Source organism: Peromyscus maniculatus, chromosome X (genome assembly GCF_049852395.1).
Source record: "Peromyscus maniculatus bairdii isolate BWxNUB_F1_BW_parent chromosome X, HU_Pman_BW_mat_3.1, whole genome shotgun sequence".
In the NCBI taxonomy this organism is placed as follows: domain Eukaryota; kingdom Metazoa; phylum Chordata; class Mammalia; order Rodentia; family Cricetidae; genus Peromyscus; species Peromyscus maniculatus.
This window is the reverse complement of record NC_134875.1, coordinates 136,744,154-136,753,607: the sequence shown is the minus strand read 5'-3', so window position 1 is coordinate 136,753,607 and position 9,454 is coordinate 136,744,154. Positions and strand designations below refer to the sequence as shown.

Here is a 9,454-nt window from a genome sequence, read left to right as displayed (position 1 = left end):
TCCTCAATATTTGTGTGACTCTCAGACCCAAAAGAAGCATCTTCACAGGACATTCTATGCATTACCCAGTGGGAAGTTTTGGAAACCTGTTGCTGAGACTTCTGAATTGCCAAGACTTCTCAATGTTCCCTGAATCCTGGAACTTCTTGTGGACTATTTGTCTAACTAGGCAAAGATGTGTTACATTCCTTTATGCTGCATTTGCTTAACTATGAAAAGATGTGTTGCATTTGCATTAATAAAATTAACCTGGGCTCAGACAGGTGAGGTTGGCAACTGGTTGAGAGGAAGTAGCCGGGAGGAGCAAAGCATGGGTTTTTTTCAGTTGGGACAGTGTGGAAAGGAGTGGCTTCCGGGACGCCAGCTAAGGGAGAAAGTTAGCCAGTTCCTACTCTAACTCTCTGAGCTTGTGGGATTTTATCCTAGCCTTGGAATCTCGAGCTTTATTAGACTGATAGAGATTTAGTTAGAACTACCTGTAGCAGCAGCAACAGAGCCACTGTCTGGGGGAACAGACGTCCCCCCAGGCTACAGCCTCGGTGGTTGGGCTGCTAGTCATGTGAAGCTCAGCCCCTGTAACAAAGGTAAAACAGCAGAAAGTCAGTTCTGAAAAATAGAGCTTTTCAGAATCTCCTATGGCCTAGAAATGGGGTGGCAAGGGTCTGCCTCAAAACCCAATACAACTCAGAATAAGGTGGAGCTTTCGTTTCAGAGCTTCCCTTGGAGCTGGCAGCAGGAAAATACAGAGGCCAAAAGCAATCTGTCATGAGGAACTGTCTCCTGATCACAGCCCACAGAGAATTTCACTGATCCTAACAGTTAACCAGGGGGTCTTGTGTTTCATATCACTGGGGAAACTGAGGTCTCCTTTTTGGGTTCCTAATCTGCTTAATAAAATGTATTTTAACAGACACAGAAGAAAGGTCAAGGGCAATTTGATTAGCGTCCGAGGGAAAGCAAAAGAGCAGACAAGCTGTAAATCTTCACAGGTGCCGGGAGGAGGGAGATGGGGGTGAGCAAGAGAAAATGCCATTGGCAATAGAGGTCAGCAAGCAGCCGCAGAAGAAAGCAGGGGAGGCAAGGCCGAGAAAGAATGCCCGGGGAGTCAGGAAGAGCATGCTCGGGCTTTGGGTCAGTATCTGAAAGAAAAAGATAAAGAAAAAAAAAAAACAGGTTAGCTCCTCAGAAAAGAACGGGGCTCTGTGATAAACAAGGAGGCTCTGCAGAGCTGTGTGAACTTTTGCCGCAACATGGCATGAACGTCCTCCCTCTCAGCCCGTTTCCAATAAAGTCCTTCCTTGGTTCCCTCTCAAACCTTGGGATTCCAGTCCTTGCTACAGCCTTTCTAACCTTCTGATCTTCCACACTCCCACCAGAATATTTCATTAAGCTCTGCATGTGGGGCTGGGGTTTAACTCAGCCTGGCATGCACAAATAAAGTCCTGAGTTTCATTCCTAGCACCACATAAACCAGGCACGGTGCTGCATGCCTGCAAAATCCTAGCACTCAGGAGGAAGAGGCGGGTGGATCAGAAGTTCAATATAATTATGGCCTATAGTAAGTTCAAAGCCAGCCTGGGTGACATACAACTGCATCTCAGAAAACAGAAACAAAATCAATGAAAACCACGTACCACTCTGCTTATAGTATTCTACAGCTTCTCTAGCATGCGGCACCAAATTCTCTCACATCCCTCCTAGAAATCATGAAACCATTTTAGTAACGAACTATAGAAATGATCCCTGAAAGTATAGTCTTATGAAACCATTTTAAAAGGGCCTATGGACCACAAGGTCAAGTGTTGCAATGTCAGCTTTCTACTTTAGTTACTTTTCTCATTGCCGTGACCAATATCTGACAAGGGACTAGGAGCCACTTAAGGAAAGATTTGGCTCACAGTTGGAAATGACAAGTCCTAATGGCGGTGAAGGTGAGGCTGGAGTGGTGCTCAGACCTGGCGGCAGCCGGGAAGCAGACGGAGATGAATGCCGGTGCTCAGCTTGCATTTTCCTTTGCTGGTTTTGATTCAGTTTAAGACCCCGGACTAGCTAGCTCTGTGCGCTTAAGCAAATTTTTTTTACATCCATTCACCTTTTCCCTGATGTTGAAAGCATGCCATTTAAATTTCATTCATTCATTTATTTATCATTTATGTATGTATTTTTTTCTCTCTCTCTCTCCCTCTCCCTCCCTCCCTCCCTCTCGCTGTGAATGCCAGAGCTCAGCTTGCATTTTCCTTTGCTGTTTTTTATTCAGTTTAAGACCCCAGACCACAGCATTCCTGTGGAGGTCAGAGGACAACTTGCAGTTGTTGGTTCTCTCCATCTACCATGTTTCTGGGGACTGGACTTAGATTACCAGGTTTGCTGGCAAGTAAGTGCCTTCACCCACGGAGCCATCTTCCCATTTCAGTGGCTCTGCGTGCACTAGTTTCTTTCTTTTCTTTTTGGACAGGGTTTCTCTATGGAACCCTGTTTGTTCTGTAACTCAGTATGTAGACCAGGCTAGCTTTGAACTCGGAGACTTAGGGGTCCACCCAACTCTGACTGCTGAATGCTTCGATTAAAGGCATGTGTCACCATACCTGACCTGCATTCATTTCTTTCACTTCCAAGTAAAGACATATGGTCAAAAGGGTTTACTGCGTGACTCACTACGTCACACTACAGCTTCCATGATGAAATTTGTTCCCCCCTCTTTTTTCTTTTCTCAAATTTTATGGGGGGGAGGCACTGCAATGGCAGAGGGTGGATACACAGGAATGGGAAACATAGGTATGCAAGTATCTCAGTGATAGGATATAGAATCCTTTGTGTATATGCCCAAGGCGTAGCATAGCTTGATCATATGGGAGTTCTACTTTTAGTTTTTAATCTTACTTTTTTGAGAAACCACCACATTAATTTTCCCAGTGGCTGGACCACTTTACATTCCTCTACATTCTCACCAGCATTCGTTGTCACTTGTTTCCTTAAGGACAGACATTCTGACTGGGTGGGATGGAATCTCAATTTGCACTTCCCTGATGGCTAATCACATGGAACAGTTTTTAAACTATTTGTTGTACATTTGCCTTTTTTCTTTTATGGACTCTCTGCTTGGTCCCTTATCCCAATTTTTAATCGGCTTGTTCATCTTCTCATTATTGAATAATTTAAGATCTTTGTACATTCTGTATATTAAACTTTTATTAAATATACGGTAGGCAAAGGTTTTCTATCATTGTGTATGCTGCCTCTTCATAGTTTGTTCCTTTGCTTTGTTGTAGTGAAACAATTTAACGTCATGAAGCTTCATTTGTCAGTTGCTGGTCTTAATTCATGAATGACCAGAGTTCTATTCAGAAAGTCTTTACTTATGCCTATATTTTGAAGTGCATACTCTGCATTTCCTCCAGGAGTTTCAGGCCACAGACGGAAGTTGTTTGATCAATTTGGAGCTCATTTTTATATAGATGAACAATAAGTATTTTCATTCTTCTATATGTAGATACCAGTTTTCTGGCACTAATTATGGAAGGAACTGTCTTTTCTACAATGTTTATTTTTGTCAAAAACCAAGTAGCTGTAGTTGTTTGGTTTATATCTTTGTCTTCTGTTCTATTCTGTTTGTCTACATGTCTGTTTGTGTGCCAGTACTGTTTTTTTATTACTATGACTCCACAGTGTAACTTGAAATCAGGTATGCTGATACCTCTAGCATTACTCATGAATTCTATAGCTATCTGGGGTTTTCACGCTTGAATATGAATTTTTAAATATTTATTTTATTTTTAATTTTATATATATATATATATATATATATATATATATATATGTGTGTGTGTGTGTGTGTGTGTGTGTGTGTGTGTGTGTGTGTGTGTGTGTAGTAGGGTATGTGCATGTCAGGGCAGATGTCCAGAGAGACCAGGAAAGTCAGATAACCTGGAGCTAGATTTATAGGCCATTGTGAGCCACCCACATAGCTGCTGGGAACTGAACTTGTCTCCTCTACAATAGTATATGCTTGCAATGACTGACCCATCTCTTCAGCAACTCCATTTTAATTTTAAGATTCTTTTTCCTCCTGTGAAGAACAGCATTAAAATTTTGATAGGTATTGAATTGGATCGATAATTTTTTTCTGTTAAGGTGGCCATTTTTACAATATTAATTCTTCCAATTTATGAGCATGGCAGATCTTTCTATTTTCAAGTATCTTCCTCTATTACTTTCTTCCATGTTTTAACATTTTCATTGTAAAGGACTTTAACTTCCTTGCTTAGGTTCATTCCAAGATAATTTTTTGAGGCTTCTGTCAATGGAATTGTTTTGATGATTTCTCAGTGTGTCTGTGATTGGTATGTAACAAAGCCACTGTTTTTTGTATGTTGATTTTGGATATTGCCAGTGTGCTAAAAGTATCAGCATCAAGAGTTTTCTGGAGAAGTCATTATAATCTCTTATATATAACATCATATCACCCGTACATAAGGATTTTTAACTTCTTCCTTTCCTGTTTGTATCCATTTCATTTCTTTTTCTTATTGCTCTAGCTAAGACTTCAAGCACTATATTGAATATATATATATATATTTGATGTTTGGTTGTCTTTTTTAGGCAACAAGCAGAAAGATCTTATCAATTTGTTAAACTGTGTCTTTTAATTTTGGAATTGGGACCTCTAATGCTCAGAATTATTATTAAAAGTTTATTTTGATTCTTGTAATTTTGTAATGTATTGCATTTTACTAACCCTCATTTGCTTAACTATAGTTCTAGTATAATTTATTGTTCACTGGAGTTCTTGGATGAGCTTATCACTATGTTCAGTCTAAAGAATTCTTTCTGCTATTCTCTGTAGGGCTAGCTAACTGATTATGAATTCCTTCAGGCTGCTTTTATCATTGAATATGTTTCTTTCCCCATCAACCATGAAACATCATATAGTAGTCTGTGTTGGCAGCTGTTTTATATCAGAACTTGTAATAAATAATTCTAAGCTCTTTGGGCTTTTGAAGTTTATATTGAGAAGTTATTCTGAAAGACCTTCCTTTATATTTTATATGTTCCTTAGTGTTTTTATCTTGTAATCTTCAACATACTTAGTCTTTTCTGCATATTTAGTGTTTTAACTATGATTTGATGTGGGAACTTTCTTTTCTATTAAGAAATTTTTTATTCATTTTATATACCAATCACAGGTCCCCCTCTTCCCTCCTCCCTCCCCTACAGCCTTCCCTCCTCCAACCCACACCCCCTTCCATCCTACAAGAAGGTAAGGCTTCTTGTTGGAAGTTAGCAGAGCCTGGTACATTCAGTATAGGCAGGTCCAAGCCCCTCCCCCTGCCTTAAGGCTGTGAGAGGTATCCCACCACAGGTAGTGGGCTCCAAAAAGCCAGCTCATGCACCAGGGATGGATCCTGATCCTACTGCCAGGGCGCCCCTTAAGCAGATCAAGCTACACAACTGTCTACCATATGCAGAGGGACTAGTCCATCCCATGGAGGCTCCACAGCTGTTGGTCTAAAGTTTATGAGTTCCTACTAGCTTAGTTCAGTTGTCTCTGTAGGTTTCCCCATCATGACCTTGATGCCCCTTGCTGGCAGAATCCCTCTTCTCTCTCTCTTCAACTGGCCTTCTGGAGCTCAGCCTGGTGTTTGTCTGTGGATCTCTGCATCTCCTTCCATCAGTTACTGGATGAAGGTTCTATGATGACAATTAGGGTATTCACCAATCTGATTACTGGGGTAAGCCAGTTAAGGCACCCTCTCCACTATTGCTAATAGTCTAAGCTGGGATCATCCTTGTAGATTCCTGGGAACTTCCCTAGCACCCAGTTTTTCCCTATCCCCATGGAATTGCTCAACATCCTTAGTCATCAGGGAAATGCAAATCAAAACAATTCTGAGATACCATTCTATATCTGTCAGAATGGCTAAGATCAAAAACACTGAAAACAGCTTATGTTGGAGAGGATGTGGAGCAAGGGGAACACTCCTCCACTGTTGGTGGGAGTGCAAATTTGCACAGCCACTTTGGAAATCAGTATGGTGCTTTCTCAGAAAATTGGGAATCAATCTTTCTCAAGACCCAGCTATATCACTCTTGGGCATATATCCAAGGAATGCTCAATCATACTACTGGGACACATTCTCAACTATATTCATAGCAGCACTATTCGTAATATCCAGAACCTAGAAACAACCTAGATGCCCCTCAACTGATAAAGAAGATGTGGTACATATACACAATGGAGTACTACTCAGCAGTAAAAACAAGGACATCATGAAATTTTCAGGCAAATGGATGGAAATAGAAAATATGATCCTGAGTGAGGTAAGCCAGAATCAGAAGGACAAACATGGTATATACTCACTCATAAGTGGATACTAGATGCAAAGCAAAGGATGACCAGACTACAACCCACAGCTCCAGAGAAGCTAGCTAACAAGGAGAACCCTAAAAGGGAAGCATGGATTGCCCTGGGAAGGGGAAATAGATGAGATCTCCATGAGTAAACTGAGGGTGAGGGGTGGGCAGTGGAGGGTAGTGGATGGCAGATGAGAACATGAGGGAACAGGATGGTAGACCTGGAACAGGGATGAAATGGGAGAGCAATGACAGAGATAACAGGATAGGAGGACTTTCTTTTCTGGCCTTGTTTACTTGTTCTTTATGCCTCTTATATGTGGACTTGGAGAACTTTCTGCTCTACTCTTACTGAAAATATTTTCAGGGCTGGAGAGATGGCTCAGCAGTTAAGGCTGGCTGCTCTTCCAGAGGTCCAGAGGTCAAATCCCTGCACCCACACAATGGATCACGGAGTCTATAACTGTAATCCCATGAGATCTGATACCCTTTCCTGGTATGCAGACATACATGCAGGCAAAACACCCATATGCATAAAGTAAATAAATAAATAGATACATCTTTAGAAAATATTTTTTCTATACCCTAAGCAAAGAGGTTTTACTTCTATGCTTGTAAACTCTAGGTTTCATCTTTTCAATGTGTTACAAAAAATCATACATGTACCATTTGCACATTTTTTTAAAATCACTGTCCTTGACTGAATGTACAAATTCTTCCACTTTGTCTTCAAGGCCCGATATCCTGTCTTCCCTGTCATCTATTCTATTGGAGTGACTTCTTACTGGAATTTTATTTGGCTTATTGAATTTCTTATTTCTAGCATCATTTCAGTCTGGTTTTCCTTCAATATTTCTCTTTAATTGATTATATTTTTGTATCTTTCATTAATTTCTTTATTTCATTCAGGTGCTTTTTTGGGTGTTCTCTTGAAATGTATTCCAGAGCGTATTCTTTATCTCTTTTATTTACCTGAACATGTTTATCATCATTATTTTTAATTCTTTATATGGAATTCCATTGAGTAACTTATTGTGAGTCATTACTGTAGGATTTACAGATTTTTGAGGAGCTGTGTTACCTTGGGTTTTCATGTTACTTGTACTTCCCCATTGTGACTGTATATTTAAAGTTAGATCATTGGTGATGGCATTTCTGTTGTTTTATGTCGGTCTCATTTTTCTTCTTTTATTGGTCATGTTCACAATGTTTAGGAGAGATTAGTTTTTAGTAATATTGAGGTGCTATCTTCCTCTGTTACACTGGTGTTTGAGGTACCAGTCTCAATCCACAGTCTTTCCCTAAGAGTTGAATTTTTTTAAAGTAACAGTCACTATTCTGGAGTGAACATACTACATGAATAAGGTAACAGTCAGTTATAAAACAATCATGGCTTAAATATAAACTATTTAGGGTGTAAAGGGTTACTGACAGCATGGCGTATAGTAATAAATTAGTTATTATGAATAGAAAGACAAAGGAAAGAAAAATTCAAAGCAAAATAAAAAACACACAGTGCGACTAGCGATCAGTAGTGGGTTGGTAGTGCAGAAGGAAAGGAGGGGATGTAAGGGAAGGAAAACTGTAAGGCAAAAAGGAGGTAGGAGAGATGTGGGCATTTTGGCTAAAGGAAGACTGAAAAGGGAAGCAAAGAAATTCAGTCAGTCAGCACAGGCCCATCTCCCTTCTCAGAAAGATGACCTGCAGAGACCCTGAAAAGCAGGCTACCCTCTGTCCTCTGAGACTAGAAACGGGAAAAGGAGAAGAGAGGAGAGGAGAAACAATGATAAGACAAGAACGGTGGGAGCAGGCTGGCTAAACTGACCTTGGATATTTTGAAAAGAAAAAGAATAGATACAGGGACTGAAGAAATATGTGTGGAGATACAATGTATGAAGACTGAATGACCTAATTTTGAATTATATCTGGAGAGTCTGTGTTCTGTCTCAGGCTTCTCACCCCTGTGACTTCCACTACAATGGGTTTTTCTATTCTCTCCAAGTCCTGCTCTGAACTATAACTCATGTTGCTTTTCTTCAGTTAGGTTCATCCTTTGAAGGTCCCCAGTGTTGCATCCTTATGACATTCACTCAAGCTAATTAACTCTGTTCCATATGCTGGGGCTGACTGAGGTGCTATTGATCCAGAAGTCATTGCAGCAATAGGGGGGTCCATGGGCTATTTTGCTGTAGTAGCCGGAGCACTCTTTGTGATTAGTGCACTAGTCTCAGGTTCCTGGTTGAGTCACTGAGGGGAGTCCCTGGTGTTGTGGCCTGCTCTAGAAAATTCTGTAGATTCCTTAGATAACTGCATGCTGGGTGGCTATGCTGGAGAGGTCACTTGCAGGGCCAGCGGTGATGATATTAGTGGTCACAAAATCTGAGAATGGGTCAAGTTCCATAGCACATTAAGCAAGTGGCTCATGCAAAAAAAGAGGAACAGCACCAAGCCAGACAATAAAATAGTCCTGTTTCTTTTATTGTCCTAACTATAATCAGTCACTCATTCAGACATGACTTCTAAACGACAGTCTTCAACAGAAAACACTAATGGGTTTTGTACGTAAAATGGAGATACCCACAAAGAGAACTGAGAGATTTAAAACAGGGCTCTCCCAGTCAAAACTTGGAATTTTTCTTTATCTAAATTATACTGGATAATGAAACCTTTTGCAGGATAGTGAATAATTTAATCTCTCCAAATACGAAGACTTGGTTCAAGTAAAGTGGGAGGTATGAGTAATCAAATAGTCAGAGCAAAGATATGAGTAATAAAAAGACAGAATAAAATTATCATTTGTAGCTTTACTAAAGCAATAATGATCTACAATTTTATAATTTAAGAAAATATACCAAAGATCTTACCCTCTTTCCTTCTCTGTCCTTGCATATACTTGTGGTGCATAAAAATATTTAAGAATACCTTCTAAAAATGAGAATTGATAGCAATGTTTTTAGAGAGATAGAAGGGTTTCAAGTTCATTTATTTGAGGTTATCAAATGTCAATATAGTCAATACAAGCTAAGTCACTAGTGTCTGGATTCTAGGATAATGACAGGCACCAAAGAATTTAGAGACCTCAAGGCATCACAGGTCTGAGGCA

At 40.1% G+C, this 9,454-nt stretch overlaps 1 pseudogene; it reads right to left on the bottom strand.

Moving 5' to 3' along the window:
- Positions 1-1,570: 1,570 nt before the first annotated feature.
- LOC121825989 (small nucleolar RNA U3) lies at positions 1,571-1,759 on the bottom strand (annotated as a pseudogene).
- Positions 1,760-9,454: the final 7,695 nt, after the last annotated feature.